The sequence below is a fragment of the Eptatretus burgeri genome, chromosome 14 (assembly GCF_056783735.1).
Source record: "Eptatretus burgeri isolate ZD-2024b chromosome 14, Ebu_testis_v1, whole genome shotgun sequence".
Classification (NCBI taxonomy): Eukaryota; Metazoa; Chordata; class Myxini; order Myxiniformes; family Myxinidae; genus Eptatretus; species Eptatretus burgeri.
The window spans coordinates 3217447-3236353 of NC_140974.1; the positions used below are offsets into that span (position 1 = coordinate 3217447).

An 18907-nucleotide genomic window follows, 5' to 3' on the forward strand; every position below is an offset into this window, starting at 1 on the left:
GTTCCTGCATGTTTATTATTAGGAGGTACTTTATAGACAGACATACTCTCATTCTTTGCAGTACATGTTTTCATAGTATATACTTTGTAGACGCACAACCCTGATAATTTTCCATTGTTAACCACCTCCATATGTCTGATTGGCCCTTGCGCAAATGTGACTACCGGCCCCGCCCCATCAGGCTGATTGACAGTCGTCATCCCACCCACCCCTCTGTTCCCTTCCAAAGGAATGCAGTTTGGCGTACTTTCCATGGAATCCTTTCAAGAAAATAAAATTTCGATCAGTTTGCACCTTCTCACTATAAAATACAGTAGATTCGTGTTTACACCAAGTTTGTAGCATAAACCAATTTTAAGATCCTGGTAGTCTGTCAGAAAATAATAATAATAATAATAATAATAATAATAATAATAATAATAATAAGAAGAAGAATGACAAATGAGAACTTTTGGGTCTCATTTTTAGCTTATCTGGAATTCTAATTCTAATATGGGATTGAATTTCCAGATAAGGAATTGTCATTGTGCATCATCTGTCTGTCTGTCTGTCCGTCCATCTCAGATTTCAACTTCTCCGGCCAAACCACTGGGCTGATCCGGCTGAAATTTGGCAGCAACGTTCCGTTCGTGACTGGTAACGAGGATCGCAAAGCTCGTTCCAGTCACGTGACTTTAAGTAAGTTAAAATGACCGACTTAGTAAATTCCTTCAAAAATCTTCTCGAGACCCACCAGTCAGAATGCCATCAAATTTGTGTTGCAACATTAGGCCAGGGTAGGGATGTTAAATTTAGGAGGTCAGGTTGATCACATGACCAGAAGTGTGTGAAAATGGCGAACTTGGTCAATTTTTGAGAAAATCGTGTAAATTCCTTCATAAATCTGCTTCTCCAGATTAGAATGCTACCAAATTTGGGTTACAGCATTAGGCCAGGACCCAGATAAGCTACAGGTACAGTGGTCCTATTTTTTTAGTTCAGCGATGATGTCTCAAAGTTTAATGAGTGCTATGAGATGGGTAATTGTCCGCAGATGACTGGAAGGTAATTTATAGGTTTATAAGTTCAGTCTAAGTCGACTTTTTTTCGGATTTATTTTGTATTGAGCCAATGACGTGTCTGGGCCATCCCTGCATAAGACGTCTACCGACTTCTTGATCGACTGACTTCTTGATACATTGCAATTTGATATTCAATCCTAAAGATTATAAATTTTAAGGAATTTTTTGAAAGGTTTTACGCGTTCTTCCGCACTTTTAAATGTGCTGTTGAAAGGAAAGGTATTTCATAATGAGCTTTATTCATGTTCTTCCATTGCATAATAGAATCACAATTGTAAAGCAGTCGATTCCACAATTAAAGTTTGTCTCTCACTATATTACTTGCTCTTGAAATTATGAAGCAGTTTGGAATCCAATTTCCATCTTCCTTTCTCCACAAAAAGAACATGATGAAAAAGATATGCTTTATAAAATAAAACAATGATTTGAAAAGAAATAATGCAAATTCATAAAATAGAGATAGTATGACATAATTTAAGAGACAAATAGTTCATCGTCCATCCTGCACGGGAAAATGAAAAGCTTTCCTATTTATATTTAAATTTTTAAAAGCCATTCCCTTGAAACACAATTAGTATATTACCTGTGCCATTGTTAAGGTAATGCAAAACATGTTCTGAAAAAAGGTTGTAAAACTGTTTTCAGTCTGGACTTGCCTTCACAAGGACTTTTTAAAATCAACTTGGTGAATGCACAACATTACTTTTAATTTTTTTTTATTTTGTTGAAGGCTTCAGTCACAGACTCATCGAGGCCAAGCCTTAACTAAGAGAACTGCATTGATAGAAAAGGAAGGAAAGGGAGAATAGTCTAAGAGCTCAGGGTACGTGGCCTTCGGTACATGACCTAAACAAGGTAAAAAATAAATAAATAAATAAATAAATAAATAAATAATCATGATCCTGATTGGTTTGTGCATAAAGTTTCTGGTTCATTTGGTAAGAGTTCAACTTCATAAAAAGCACAAGATACACCTTTCCGAAAGCTCTTATCTTCTCAGACTGGTTATACCAGGTTTTATGAGGTACAGAATATGTTTACCAGGTGCTAGCATTCTGCACTTCACAAACTTCAATGTACCGCACACACGAACACCACGTACCGTCCACGTCAATAAATGGTCACAAAACCCTAATCTACAAGACCTTTGACTGAAGATCCCAAAAAGGTTTTTCTTTGTTGATTTGTTCATCACCAGTGTCACCACAACGGAAAGAAATATACGGTGGGAGCGGCAAAGAAAAAAACACTTCAAACAAGAAAAAGAGCAATCAGAGATTGCGGACGCTCACCAGGACTTGTTTTTGTGGTGTTTGTGTACTGGTGTATTATGTAATTAATAAGAGACATAATTAGAACTGCTACTTTATAGCTGCTGCCAGTGATGACCGGGTACCACGAAGTCCCATTTTGATGCAACCCTGCTTTGACCCTGACCTGACCCTGACCCATGATATTTCTTTATTATTATTATTATTCAATTGAATTTCGAATTGGATTATTATCAATTCTATTCAAATCAAATGGAAGACCAAATAGGTACAGTCTTGTATTGGAGTAATGAGAAGGAACCCAAACAAGCAAAATGTAAAGATGAAGTTATCAGGAGGAACCTGGATAGGATTCGTGTTTCAGCTGCTACTTCTCTACCCTCAAACCCATCCAGGAGAAGGCAAGTGAACCTTCTTAAAAATAATTTTAAAAAACAAAGATCAACAAAATTAAATAATTCTGGCTGCCAGATCATGTGTCTGATCAAGTTGAAATTTATAACAGAGAGATGGAGAGATGACTTTTATATTCTTTGACTGCAAAAGTATAAAAAAGTGTCACACCAATGTTACAAAAGTTGTCAGCATAACAGTTGTGATCGGTTTTTCATAACAAGCAAACAAAACATATTTAAACAAACAAAGGGTATGTAGGAGTCGATTAGCAGGTAAATATTAGCTGACCCTCGGATATCTAACAACAGGCATTGTTTATACACCACTGTTTCTCGAAAAGTAACTCAGAGCAACAAACAAATTCCAGTTTCATTCTGGAAAGACAAACAGTTTTAAACATCGCCAAGGCAACCTGTACTGTAGCAATCATTTTTTAATCTTGACTTTCTAGTCTTATATTTGGCGAACTTGGCTTGTGAGAGAAGAAAGTGAATGAATATTTTTGTTCGAGATTTTAAGGGTCCAGTAGGGCCAAAAGATGAAGGTCAGAAAACCAAAACGACAGGAGAGATGTGCAAGTAACAATTTTGGTTTATACAAAGAGGGGTTAAACGGTTACAGTGAACATACACGTGAGGCAAGATTTCAGCCACCCATGGTTTACTTAAGCTTGTGGTGAGGCAGTTGTCCTGAAACAACTTGCCTTCGCCCCATGGAAGGCAAATCCAACTGGGGGTAATCTCAGTTCCTTCCACAAAGCTCGGAACAAGTGTACGTCTACCATCAGGAGAGCCAGGAAACAACAGCTTTCTCATCTCAAATCTGAACTCTCAAACCTGTCTCCCTCCTCCAAATCCTGGTGGCATCTAGATAAGTCTCTTTCTGCTGGATGTTCCCCCTCCACCCCCCTCCCTTACCTCAAATGTCCGCACAGCTGCCACTGCACATGAAAAGGCTGAATGCCTAAACTCCGTATTTGCATCTAAATCTTGTGTCCCAAACCCATCGCTTTCTGTACCCACATTACCCAGTCTCGCCCAACTGTTCCTGAACTCTATGTCCTTTTCTCCTGACAAGGTGGAGAGCTTGCTGTCAAACCTCAACTCAGATTCTGCAACCGGTCCAGATGGCATCAGCTCACGTGTCCTAAAAATCTGTTCTGCTGCTTTTTCTCACCCTCTCTCTGTTCTATTCACCCTCTCATTTGCTCAAGGTCATCTGCCATCTGCTTAGAAATCAGCAAACATCACAGCTTTGTATAAAAAGGTGCAAAAACAGATCCCTGCAATGACAGACAAATCAGCCTTCTCCCATTCATCAGCAAGGTTATGGAATCCATCATCACTTCTGACATCAAATTCTTCCTTTTCTCCAATGACTTGATTTCCGATCATCAGTTTGGATTTAGACCAGATCATTCTACCCTGGATATGCTGCTTCTGCTCCCCCAACAATGGGTGGAGATCCTCAATGCCGGACATGAGATCAGAGCCATCTCCCTCAACATATCGTCAGCCTTTAATACGGTCTGGCACCCTGCCCTGCTCACCAAACTCTCTTCCTATGGTATCCAAGGCAATCTCCGCTCATGGCTCATGGAGTTCCTCTCCTGTTGCAGTCAATGCATGGCTGTTCATGGAATTCTCTCATCTCTTCTTTCTATCCTGTCTGGAGCTCCTCAAGGCAGCGTTCTGTGCCATGTTCTTTTCAAGTTTTCATCAAAGATCTCTCTGACTGAAAAATACTCTTTATCTCTTTGCTGATGACTTCACCCTCTGTCATACCATCTGTTATCCCTCAGATCGGCAAGCAGCACCCTCTTCACTCTGGAGATCTGGATAAAATCACAAACTGGTCCAACACGTGGAACATGTCTTTCAATCCGGACAAATCTCACACTCTCACAATGTCTCTCTCAAAGGACCATTTGGAACCCCCCCCCCATATACTTTTTCAACAATCTCCTTGAAGAAGTCCTTAAATTCAAGCTTTTAGGCCTCACTATCTGCCATGATCTTTCCTGGGAAAGCCACATCTCCACGCTGGCCTCCAACGCCAGTCGCCTACTGGGCATCCAACGTCATGCAAAGTCCTCCCTGGGCACACCTGAACTTAAAACCACTTACAAAGCTTTCATCTGCAGTCTGAAGAAGTACTGCTCTCCCCCTTCTGGGGTGGGGCTCCTGCCTCACACCTAGCTCAACTTCACGCTGTGGAAACCAAGGTTTAGGATCATTGGTATCTCCTGTCTCTCACTTTTGGTCTTTGGGTCTCTCACTCTCTCACTGGAGGCAGGTCAGTGGTCTTTCTGTCTTTTACCAACTTCTCTCCAGCCTTGTTCCCCTCTCCCCCCCCCACTGCTCTGTCCCTCCCCCTATATTTCCTCAGCGCGCTCAAGGTCCAACAAAAACCCCATTCTGGCGAAACTGTCAAAATCAAGAATTACTGCTCACCTTCAGTCTTTCATTCCTCTTTTTCCCCACCTCTGGAACAAACTCCCACACTCTCTTAAATCCCATTCTTCCCTCCAGGTTTTCAAAACAGCTGTTCATCACCATCTCATATCTTCCCCCATCCAAAATCTTGATCTTTTCTACCCCCTTTAATCCACCCCAAACTCACCTTCAAATTCCCTGTTTTCCTTTCTGAAAGTCCCTGTAGTACCATCTTGTTTATCCCATGTACTCCACCCCATCCCTCTCCCTTCCACAGATATCCTATTTTCCCCACTATTTTGTGCTTACCTCTCCTGCCCCTCTTGTCTCCTACCTTGTTGGGTAGTCGATCTAGTCTACCCTTATTATCAGTATTTCCGTCGATATGTTTGTCTGTCTGTATGTATGTCTGTTCGGTCCAGTGTTCCGTTAATACAATGGCGATTTTGATGAAACTTGGTTGGTAGGTTCATACCATGACCTAGTTGTGTGCAAATGAGAACCGTTGCCATGGACCCATCTGTTGCCAAGCAACGGACCTTAGAAATTTTCAAAAAAAATCTCAATTTTTTTTTTCGAAAATCAAAAATCGGGCCACGAGCGACTGTGGGCAGTACATTCAGCCATATTGTCAAAAAATTTCCAGCCGGATCCTATGAAAACTGTCGGAGAAGATGGACTTTGAATGAACCCTGGTCGAAAACAATAAAAAAAAATGAAGTTCGTTATATCTCAGAGACGATGAGTCAGATATACATGAAACTGGTATGGTGGGTTCATGGTATGTCATAGTTATGTGTGAGAAAGAACCGTTGCTATGGACGCTTTTGTTGGCTAGTTACGGCTGAAAAACGACTAAATTCGACTTGATCAACTACCCATGTCCGTCTACCGGCTTGTTCTATGTTGTGTGTGTTCGCTCTTACACGAGCCTCGACATGGTATACAAAAAAACAAACAAACAAACAAACAAAAATAAGGTGAAATTTCTAAAATCCTGAATTTTCATCTTATTGATGAGAAATTTGACGAGGTTTTGCAGTTAAGGTCACTGAATTCAACCACCAATTATTTTTGAGGTCAACATCGGCCATAAGGTCAACAAGTTTGGTGTATTTTCGAAAATGCTTCAATTCCATTTGATTGACTTGAAATTTGGTCATTTAATTCAATCATCAATTATTTTTTCGGTGAACATATGCCAAAAGCTCAACATCTTACATGAAATTTATAAAATTCTCAATTGTCATCCTATTGACTTTAATTTGGAGGAAGATTTGTATTTCAGATCACTGAATTCAATCACCAATTATTTTTGAGGTTAATATCGGCCAAAAGGTCAAGATAGGTCTGATTTCTGAAAATCGTCAATTTTCATCCGATTGACTTGAAATTTGAACAGGATTTGCATATTTGGTTATTTAATTGGACCAACAATTATTTTCATGGTTACGTTTGTTTGTGGTGTTTTGCAAGTACCATTCTCTGCACGACATCTTTTGTTTGTTTGTCATGTCACTTCTCCTACAGTTCTGAGCTGATTTCATCCAGACTTGCTACATATGATCAGCACGACCCCAATTCATGTATCGGGGTGTTTTTATCTTTGCTGGTGGACTTGGGAGGGAGGGGGAGGACGGATATTCTCGATGTAAATGTGTATCACGTAACAGCTCCAGATGGGAGTGGGTATTACAAGTCCCCACCGGTCACAGTACATTAGTCTTGTCCCGTTTTCCAGTGCAGTGAGATGTTTTGAATCATCAGCAGTAGGGATGTTTTTGCTTCATGCACGAAACCCAGGTTATTTTTTTATTTTCAGGAGTGATTGAGGCAGCTGACAGTTGCCTATACAGCACCCAAATCAAGGTATGTGTCAGAAAATCGTGTTGCATGCTTGCAACAAGATCGTCCGTAGGGTGTGCACTCTGCTCGTGTAGGATAATACAGGAAAGCCTATTGCAAGGAAGGTAAACATCTCGAGGTAAATCTGTATTGTAAATTTGAAATTGATATTGCATTGCAGGGTTGAATGACCATCTGGTCACAGGTGAGGTCGTTAAGCAACTGATGTGGACACACAGCGGGAATTGTGAAGCCACCATTTTGAGAGGTTTTGCGCTGAATGGGTCGAAACCTTCCTGAAGAATGGAGCCCAGATGATGATCCAGATAGTCAGAAAGTCGATCAAGTTACTAAAGTTGTGTGTGTGTGTGTGTGTGTGTGTGTGTGTGTGTGTGTGTGTGTGTGTGTGTGTGTGTGTGTGTGTGTGTGTGTGTGTGTGTGTGTGTGTGTGTGTACATATTTTCTAAAGGAAGAAAGCTCTGGATGGCTTTGTTTTTGGAACATTTGAAAGTCTTGAGGAACACTGGAGCCTGTGAAGATATTAATTGTAAGACAAGGAGAACATGCAATTGATATGTTTTGTCTCTGCCTTGTGCAAACTAATCGTTCCAAATCAAGTAATCAAAATGAGATACATCTCATGGGGTTGAAATTTAGAGTGTGAGCAGATTCAATTGTGTTGTGGCATTTGGGGAGATAAAATGTACAATAATCGTTACAGCTGAAAACATTGAAAGAAAACGTTTTGTTCAATTAAAGAGATCTAAATGTAACGATGGAGATTTTCGTTTAAAGTTACATTGAAATTATTTCGATGTCAACTCCCTCCGCACACCGCGGCCACCCTAAACCGGCCTATTTCCCAGGCCTCAGTCCGCTGCAGGCCAAACCCCTCTCTCAATGCAAGTTGAGGGGTGCTTGTGAAGTGCAGGTTGTCGACTCCACAGCCACTGGAATCAAACTCCCAGCATCCAATAAAGAAAGAAACATGTCTTGACCAAAAGTGAAAGTTCATGTGGACAAGATGGTGAAATATATCGATTTGGTGGAAGCCATTTGAAATGATGAGCTAAACTGTCACGGAATCACTTAGACGGCTACTTTGGAATTCAGTTTGTGTTTATTGGCCTCTTAAATAGAGCACAGCATGTGCTCCTTACTGCTAGGCATTAGCTTGTTATTGTTCATCCATAACTTATAATTATCCAAGTACTGTACCTTACAATGCATACCTTAATGATGATTAATAACATGGTGTTATAGGTGACTTTATCCACCAAATACAGACCCAACCATCCTCAAACGATCATATCCAGGTTCCAGACTGGACCCAGTCTCAGGTTCGAGGGTTATTACCCTCTTTCCCAACCCATCCAGGTATGCAGGCTTCATCGTGAGAACCGTAAACTGAAATCATTATCCTTCTGAAACACAAAGCTTGGGCAAATTAGCCATGTTCTTTATGGATCACAACCCGCACTCTCCTCAAGTCAATGTCTCATCGATTTTAAATTTCTGCAGAGAGCGATGTGAGTGCAGCACTGAAGCTTATTCTTTTCACCTGTTGTACGTCACTTTCTGCATCATTCTTCTTTGCTTCTTCGAACAAACCGACGTTGATTACCGTGAAACAGCTCAAATTGTTTTGGCGGTGCCATCAGCAATGTTTTCTTCCATGTTGTTGGTGAAAACGTACGGGATTTAGAGGGTACTATTGAAATTAAAGGCCCAACTTGAGCACCGCACCTGTTCCACATCGCACTTACCTTGAGCTTGCTGTTCTCCACAAAGAATCCACGACCCCAATCTCGAAGGTAGGTCACAGTGTGCCAAATAAGCTGCTGCTGTGGATGACAAACAATGCTGCAGACAATCCTCACTGTATTGTCCCCAGGATAAAACATCATTTGTTCACGTTTTTATGAATTCTTTAATTTTCTTCTTCCATATCTTTTTCCACCAGGGAAAATGCGATGACATACTTCCCCCGTTTATTTGTTCATAATAATCGATCACTTTTCCATTCTGTGGTCGAATTGTTCCCCAAATATAACTGTACATTCCCTGAAGCGACCTTGGCTGACCTTTCTTGCATCCTCTGCATTTTAAAAAAAACAACATCCTTAAGCAAATTAGCTTGACAACAAAGGGAAAAGTCATTCGTGGATTTGAACACCAATTCGGGGTAAGGTCAACAATAGTTATTTATCGAATAAGAGTCTTCTAGCCATTGTTACCTCTGCCACCGAAGGTGAAGGAGGTTATGTTTTCACCCCTTTCTGTCTGTCTGTCTGTCTGTCTGTCTATGCAGGATATCTCAAAAAGTTGCAGATGGATCCGGATGAAATTTTGTGGACAGGTTGGGTGTGTGACAAGGACGAACTGACTAGATTTCGGTGAAAATCCGGATGCGACTACTAGAATGTTTTTTCGTGATTCTTCACCATTGAGAGATTTTTTTTTCGTGAATCTTCACCGAAACTTGGTGGATAGGGTTGCGTGTGTGACAAGGCCCAATTGATTCAATTTTGGTGAAGATCCGATTCCGGATCCGGATCCAACTACTCGAATTTTTTCAAGTGATTCTTTACCATTGAATGACATGGCCAAAAACGATTAAATAGCATGACATTTCAAAAATGTATTGGACCAAATATGTTCTCGTGGATCAGGCATTACGTGGCAGAGGTACGTGCTCTACAGAGTGCCCTTGTAATTTCCTCCTGTTATTGTCTTCCATGTGGCCTTGAGAGACTTATGTATCAAAACAATAGATACATTCATTGATAATAACGATTGCCAGAGAGTTGAGTCGTTTAGTACGATTTTCCAAGTGATAGAAATATTGTGGATAAAAAGGATGGTTGGAAAGTTTCGTGCATGGAGTACCAAGCTGCTATTCCCCACCTTTAACACAATACCCCTCCACTGCCATCTATTCCCAGGAAATGCTCTTACACCACCCCCGTCTTACTTACATCCATCCTCACACAATCCTTCCATCTCAACTGTGGTCTACCTCTTTTCCTTCTACCTTGCTCCCTCTACCTATCTGTTTTCTTTGCCATTCTCTCTTCCTCCATCCACATCAGGTACCCAGCCCACCTCAGCCAACTTTTTACCAATCTCTCTGTCAAGCTGATCCTCATATCTATCTCTTCCATCACTTCATCCATCTTATATCCACCCTCTTCACTCCCGCTATCCTTTTGACCCAGTTGTTTTTGCAGACCGGCAGCCCCTGTTGTTGCTTCTACGTCAGTGTCACCATCTCCAAACCGTAAAGGTAGGACGGCGTTATGCAAGACCCCAGAACTTTCCATTTCCTTGATATTTTCCTGTCCGCCATGAGTAGTTCCACTTTCCTCCATCCACATGCAGCCACCCGTATCCTCCTCTGGACCTCTGCATCCAAACTACCATCATCGGTCTCTCATCTTTTGGGCAATATATCAAACTAAAACAATTTCAGTACCTGGCGATTGTCAATTGAATGGAAGAGCAACTTTTTACTCGTTGAAGAGACAATTATGGTTGCCAGTTGGCACAGCTAGCTTTGGACTAACGTGAGTTCAACAATGGCCACACTGGTTGGACCAATGGGAAAAGCCAACTTTGGGCCGAAGCCGATGTTTACGAAACTTCTCAGTATATTCCACAAGGTGAATACCGACATGGGATACCTGGATCACTATGATCGGAAATAAATGGCGATAATACTCTAATCTCAGACTATGTACAGTCGAGACACGATAGTGTGGGGGAGTTTGGGTCTGGATTGAGGTGTGCAAGGTATTTCTGTCTCGAAAGGTCAATGACTACGTTGGTCCAAGCTGTTCGGGTCAACTACGTTGCATCATCAGAAAGGTCTTACCTTGTCACAAGTCTGAACATGGACATTGGAGTGCTACAAATGGCAGCATGAAGAGTCTAATGTGAACCATTTTAAAGAAGTGGATTAAGCTTTTATACAAATGCTGGCTTGAATGAACAAACATGATAAGATAGAAGGAACAATTAATATATGTACATACACATACATGACTGAACTGCACATGCATGTTTCTTGTATCAATTCATGTAATTATCTCACTTTGCGTTTGATTTCCATTATCATTACCTCTCGTGTTTTGAACAGCAATCGATATGTCATGTCAGGTCGGATCTGTGTTTAATCTGGGGGAGGGGGCTACATAGTCTTCGCAGAAGTCCCAAGATCAAGAGTGTGATTGGTTTGGTGACGTAAACAGCCTTGCGACATCTTACACCGATTGTGCCATGATATATCGCATAAAGATCACATGATGCATTTGTCGAACAATCCCAGGTGTTTGTGATTATGTGACTATGGCGGCTCCACCTACACGCTCTCAAGAATGTCTGCGACATTTGCTGCATTGCAGCCATTCATTGAATGGGTCTGAGAGGATGGTGCATGGCCACTTCCAGCACTTTCCCTTGAACTGTCTAATCTGGATTCGATTCCTGATCCAACTACAAACTGTCAGAGAGGTGTTTCACAGGTATGGAATTCCATCACAAAGTGTGCTGTTATTCCAATGAACATTATGCCGGGTGTCACCTTGGTCCTAGCATGAGTCGGTCAGGTCAGGTCAGGTATGGGAGCATGCACCGGAGCAGCACGTCACTGCATCCACTTTCCGCTGGTACTCCAGGGACCTCAGTCTGGCCATCCCCCAGATAGATGCTTGGCCTATCCCCATCTCCTTGAGATGCTGATCAACTGCTGCAACCACGAGGCACATGGTCGGCCCATTGGCCTCCTCCACTCGTGAGACTCCCTCACTGAGAGGATCTGGTGAGCAGGATCAGCGTTAGGAAAAATAGCCACATGTCCTTACAGCCGCAGCTGATGCTCATGGACTATGCAGGTAACAAATCTCATTTGAGTCTATCAGCAACCACTCGTTGGACACAAAGTCCGACCAGTGATAGCCAAGGATTCTCCGAAGAGACCTGGTACCAAAGGAATTAAGTCCCCATCTCAGATCCTTGGTCAGAGTCCAAGTCTCACATCCAAAGAGCAAGACTGGAAGCACCAAGGACCGGAAGACTCGGACTTTCGTCTTCCCGAACAGGTACCGGCAGTGCCACACCCCATTATCCAGTGAATCCATGACTCCACAGGCCTGACCCATATGTGTATTGACTTCTGGCTCGCAGCCAGAAGAGACATGAATATCACTGCCAAGGTAAGTGAATCTCTCCGTGACCTCAACATCCTCGCCACAAACAAGTACAGACAGGACAGCAGCATCCAAGATGTCATTGAAAGCCTGGATCTTAGTTTTGACCCAGGAAACCCATAATCCCAGTGGCTCTGATTCCTTATTCAGCACCTCAAGGGTCCCAAAAAGGATATCTAGAGTCTCTGCAAAGATGACTACATCATCTGTGAAATCAAGGTCAGAGATCTTGACATTCCCAAACGATGCAGCACAGCCTGATCTCTCCAACATCCTCCCCAGAATCCAGTCCATACAAGTGCTGAAAAGTGTGGAGGCCAGTACACACCCCTGATTAACTCCAGTAACAACTGGAAATGTATGAGAGATGGTACCACCACATCTCACAGCACTCTCAGTACCAGAGTATAGTTCAGACATCAGATTGATTAGTTTTGGTGGCACCCCACAAAGACCAAGAATCCTCCAGAGGGCATCCCGATTCACTGAATCAAATGCATTACAGAGATCAACATTGGTTGCAAGCAGCCCCTGCCGAAACTCTCGCCTGTGTTCGGTGAGGACCCGAAGAGCAAGGATACGGTCAATCGTTGACCTCTTTGGTGTAAAGCCTGACTGCTCTGGACGCTGGTGCTCAAGAAGATGGTGGTGAACCCTATCAAGAATTATCCAAGCAAAGACCTTGCTCAGCACTGAGAGCAGCGTCGCTCCTCAGCGATCACCCTTCCCTTTCCAGAGAGGGACAACAAAGCCCCTCTTCCAGTGTGTTTGGGATGATGCATGTGTTTCAGGCAGAGCACAGAACTGGAGAGAGAGAGACAGAGAGACAGAGAGACAGAGAGACAGAGAGACAGAGAGACAGAGAGACAGAGAGACAGAGAGACAGAGAGACAGAGAGAGAGAGAGAGAGAGAGAGAGAGAGAGAGAGAGAGAGAGAGAGAGAGAGAGAGAGAGAGAGAGAGAGAGAGAGAGAGAGAGAGAGAGAGAGAGAGAGAGAGAGAGAGAGAGAGAGAGAGAGAGAGAGAGAGAGAGAGAGAGAGAGAGAGAGAGAGAGAGAGAGAGAGAGAGAGAGAGAGAGAGAGAGAGAGAGAGAGAGAGACAGAGACAGAGACAGAGACAGAGACAGAGACAGCAAGTCACAAGTTGCCATTTGTAGTTTCACCACATGTACACAAACACAAACATTCCTTTCATTTTTTGCATCACAAACCTTCCTGGGAGTTCCCTGAATCCAGCGGTGTTGGTTTCATTGGAATCCATGAATCCATTATCAAGCTATAGCACGACAAAGAGACAGACAGACAGACAAATAGAGAAACAGACAGACAGACAGAAATGGCTCCTTTTGTTTCTGCATTCGCTGAATATGTTTCATGTTCTCTTGGTTCGAGTACCTACCGACCATTTGTCATCATATTTTCATTCCTGAACTCGAAGCACCGGTGAAGGTCGAACCTGAAGAAGGTACAGTTTATACATAATGTTCTCCTTGCATCTCGCAGTGAAGTGAAGGAAGTTTTATGTTCCATATTCATTTGACATGAACCTGAAATTGTCATCATCTGCCTTCACCAAAGTGTGTTTATTCTTCTTTATCAGTTTAATACGAGGTTATTGGTGGAGAGAAGTTGTTTAATCTCGTAGTCTCATCCACCATGACACCTGCAAGGATTTCCATTTTCTCTGTACATTTAGTACGGTACATCAACAACTCACTTTTGGAATGACCTCACTCTCTTTTCATTCACTGTCATCCGTTAATCAAATCACTCATCAACACGCATTGCTGTGCTCACCTGTTTGAAATTTTCTACATGTTATTATTAGAATGAAAGGCTTGGTCTTCACTCTCGTTCTTTGAATGACGATCAAAATGTACTCATGAATGAACATGGACATGTGTAAAGTATTTGTAGCTTGTGCTACAGATTGGCGATGAGTGCGTGTGGAGTGAGTATTTGAGACAGAGACAGAGACAGAGACAGAGACAGAGACAGAGACAGAGACAGAGACAGAGACAGAGAGAGAGAGAGAGAGAGAGAGAGAGAGAGAGAGAGAGAGAGAGAGAGAGAGAGAGAGAGAGAGAGAGAGAGAGAGAGAGAGAGAGAGAGAGAGAGAGAGAGAGATATATATATATATATATATATATATATATATATATATATATATATATATATATATATATATATATATAGTGATAAATGATCACTGCCACTTCCAGCCTCCCACCTGAATTTGGCTTCAAGCTTGGGGACCAGATGATGAATAGCAGGAAGCAGGCCACTGACGACTAGGCCACCATGCTTTCTGGAAACCCAGACTCTTGACCATGTGGCCAACTCTTCTGTTCGACCCACTCAAGTCCCTGGCAACTCGTTCACGTCGCTGCTCAGGATTTCAACCTGCACTCGAAACATTTCAGGATCACGAAAGGTAGCAATGGATTCCATTTTCAACTGACCATGCTGTCTTTTTCAATTTTCATCAAACAGAGAACTGCAATGACCAGTCTTTTTGTAAACTAATATAAAATGTATATTCCAGCACACCAACATGAATGGTGACTGCATTCACAGCTCATCCTACTTTCAAGCTATATGTTGTTCTTCTTTCGGCAGCTCCCGTTAGGGGTCGCCACAGAGGATCATCCGTTATGATCCACTGCTTTGGCATAGGTTTTACGCCGGATGCCCTTCCTGACGCAACCCTGGTCGCCTCTTACGACACAGGGATAGGGATTGGGTTTCGCCATGATTCCGAGCTGCCCTACACTCTCTCATAGCGTGGCCCAGCACAGAGCTCCCGTCCTCAAGCGATCCTCCAAGCCAACCCTCCAAGTAGCCAGATACAGGCGCACGCCACTACGCCCGGTTACTTTCAAGATACATACATACATACATATATATATATATATATATATATATATATATATATATATATATATATATATATATGTATGTATGTATGTATGTATGTATGTATGTATGTGTGTGTGTGTGTGTGTGTGTGTGTGTGTGTGTGTGTGTGTGTGTGTGTGTGTGTGTGTGTGTGTGTGTGTGTGTGTGTGTGTGTGTGTGTGTGTGTGTGTGTGTGTGTGTGTGTGTGTGTGTTATGTATGTTTGTTTGTCCTCTTCTAGCTTGAGAACTACGCATTCCAGAGCAAAACTAAAGGTATATTCAGAATGGCACGTCTCACAGGTAAGATAGCACACCTTAGATGTTTAAAAAACCGGAAAAAAATGATCGATTTTTTTTTGGCCGTTTCAATTTTTCTGCCGCAATTGATTGATTTTCTGCGTCGTAACTTTTTTATTCATAACCCGATCAAAATAAGACAAAGACAGACCAGTGGATGGACGGACCAGTGAACGTTTACAAAGTTTCTGATCAAAATTTGACTTTCTGATTTTAGATTCCCTGAAAAAGGAAGAGCTCCATTGGTCCCAAGGCAGCTGCAGCTAAGCGAAAACACACTAAGAGACAACAGGAGACTGAAGAGGAGCAAGATGCCAGGCTCAATGAACAGGCACAGCGGCAACAGCAGCAGCGACAAAATGAGACTGAAGAGGAGCGATCAGCCAGGCTCAATGAACAGGTTCATCGGCACCAATGGCGGCGAGCAAATGAGACTGAGGAAGAGTGTGATGCAAGACTTGAGGCGATGTGTCACCGCGCTGCAGAAACACGAGCACTGGCCCGGGCACAAGAGCACAACAATGCCAACAGGGTGGCATTCACGTATGACCCGGCTGAGCCAACAACTCATGCAGACATCGGCCGAATGGACCAAGTCTGCACCCACTGCTCTGCTTACAAGTTCAAGGGAGAGACCAAGGGTGTGTGCTGCAGCGATGGCAAGATCATCCTTGAGCCCTCGCCTGCCCGTCCTCCCTTGCTGAAGGAACTTCTCTCAGGTGAAGGTCCCCTCAGCAAGCACTTCAAGTGGATGAGGTAGCTCAGTTCCAGAATGCACGCTACGTTGGCAGCATCGAGGCAATCTGGAGGATCCTGGAGCACCCAATTTCCGAGCATCTCTCTCCAGTCATTGGCCTAGCTGTCCACCTTGAGAATGGCCAGCAAGTCTACTTCAATGTGGACAATGCCGTCGAGAGGGCACAGCGACCACCGCCAGCCACTAAGCTGACTGCCTTCTTCGACCTCTGCAGTCATGACGATTTTACCAAGATGCTCAAAAACCACAAGGTGCCCGAGTACTACATGTGGGACAAGTTGTGCAAGAAGTGGGCCCACCATAAGCGAGAAGAGGTGGTCGAAGGTCCACATGCAATCTGGAAGGCTCTGGCAATTGGCAGCATCCACAGCATCAGTCCGAGGCAGCGTGACTGTTACTACATTTGACTTATCCTGACTGAAGTCTGTGGCCCCTCCTCCTTCACCACTCTGAGAACCGTGGATGGCCAGGAATTGTCCTTCTGTGAAGCCTGTCTCGCAAGCGGACTCCTGGAAAATGACCAGCACCTCCACCTTGCTATGAAGGAGGTAGGCATCAACCAGTCAGCACCAAACCTCAGGAGTCTCATGGCAGTCATCCTCACCACCTGTTTCCCGAGCAATCCATGAACACTCTGGGATCAGTTCCGTGACCTCCTCTCTGAAGGCTACCTGTTCTCGCACCATCACAATGTTGGCAATCCTGATGCTGACTACAACGAGGTCTATAACCTTACACTTTGCTCCCTCGAGGAAAAAGGTGATCATGATGGGTGGCCGTCATCTCAGTTCGTATGACCTACCTACACCAGAGAGGGGGCACAGAAGATAGGCTCTCTCTCTCTCTCTCTCTCTCTCTCTCTCTCTCTCTCTCTCTCTCTCTCTCTCTCTCTCTCTCTCTCTCTCTCTCTCTCTCTCTCTCTCTCTCTCTCTCTCTCTCTCTCTCTCTGTCTCTCTCTCTCTCTCTCTCTCTCTCTCTCTCTCTCTCTCTCTCTCTCTCTCTCTCGTACTTCAGGGAAGTGGACAACAACCAAAAGTAGTTGGCTGTCCAGGCTGATGACCTCCAACAGCACCTGACAGATGACCAGCATCAGGTTTAAAATGGAGTCCTTGAACTGGTGCAGCAAGGTAGCATCATTGACGGAAACAGGAGCAGAAACATTATCTTCCTAGATGCACCAGGAGGCATAGGCAAGAGCTTCGTCATCAACACGATACTGAAAAAGATTAGCTCAGGAGGAAAGATTGCTCTTGCTACTGTGTCCAGTGGAATTGCCGCAACACTGCTCCAGGGAGGACGAACGCTGCACAGCACCTTCAAGATCCCACTCGACATACACCTCTAAGAGCAGCCAACATGCAGCATCAAGTGTGGAACAGCATTGGCCAAAGTCATCATGGATGCTGCTGCATCATTGTGGATGAGACCCCGATGACTCACAAGTCAGCCTACGAAGCTGTAGACCACACACTGCAGGACATCACAGGAGTCCAGCAACCCATGGGAGGCATCCCCACACTGCCCTGCGGAGACTTCCGGCAGATCCTTCCAGTGGTCAAGAGAGGCACCAGCTCCAACATTGTCAATGGCAGCCTGAAGACGTCCCACCTGTGGCGCCATGTGACTGTCAAGCACCTGACCACCAACATGCGAGCTCACCTGTCTGGCAATGAAGGGGCCACCAACTTCTCCAAGCTGCTCCTGGAAATTGACAACGGGCAGACCCCATTTGCGGCTGAACCAGACACGATCGCAATTCCTCCTGGACTGGGCAGGGTCGTCTCCACATTGGAGGAGCTCAAGGCTGAAGTCTACCCTTGCTTGACCACAAATGGAGTCAGGTCTGAGTGGCTGGCTGAGCGTGTAATTCTCTCTCCACTGAACACCAATGTCAACCAGCTCAACAACTGGCTCATGGGAGAGTTCCTCAGAGATGAGAGGATCTACAAGTCTGTGGACAGTGCCATATGCGACGAGGAGGCAGTCAGTTACCCTGTTGAGCTGCTCAATTCTCTCGAGCTGTCAGGAATGCCACCACACCTCTTCAAGCTGAAACTCGGCGTGCCCATCATTGTCCTGTGAAACATGGAGCCACCCAAGACCACCAATGGCACACGCTGCATCATAATCCGCCTGCATGCCAATGTCATTGAGGTCACTATCTCCTATAGACCATACAAAGGAGAAGTCGTCCTTCTGCCGAGGATCCAGCTCATTCCATCTGACTCCGAACTGCCCTTCCAGTTTCGCAGACTCCAGTTTCACTGCAAGCCATGCTTTGCGATGACGATCAACAAGGCTCAAGGTCAGACGTACAAAGCAACCGGTGTCGACCTCACAGTCCCGTGCTTCTTCCACGGCCAGCTGTATGTGGCTGCCTCTCGGACCGGCAGCGCAGTGAAGCTCAGCATCCTGGCATCCAACAGTCAGACACGCAATGTGGTCTACCCCGAGGCACTGGAGCACTGATGACGAACGCTGACAACGACAAAGAAATGTGAAATGTGTTTAAATTAAATGTGATATATATATATATATATATATATATATATATATATATATATATATATATATATATATATATATATATATATATATATATATATATATATATTAAGCACTACAGTTTATGCCTTTCTTATTCCTACTTTTTCCCATGGGCAATGCCGGGTACTCCAGCTAGTACGTGTATATATATATATATATATATATATATATATATATATATATATATATATAC

At 43.6% G+C, this 18907-nt stretch overlaps 1 long non-coding RNA gene across 2 annotated transcripts in view; it reads right to left on the reverse strand.

Annotated features, from left to right (window-relative positions):
- Window positions 1–18907, reverse strand: part of LOC147012569 (uncharacterized) — a 174888-nt gene that overhangs the window by 103371 nt on the left and 52610 nt on the right. The window contains exons 3-4 of one of the 2 annotated variants that reach the window (XR_015051410.1): window positions 14445–14617; window positions 8775–8849 (exon numbers count right to left, since the gene is read on the reverse strand). This is a non-coding gene — a long non-coding RNA (uncharacterized LOC147012569). Of the gene's footprint in view, window positions 1–8774; window positions 8853–14444; window positions 14618–18907 lie in introns of both variants that reach the window. The other variant, XR_015051409.1, reaches the window with a different exon arrangement.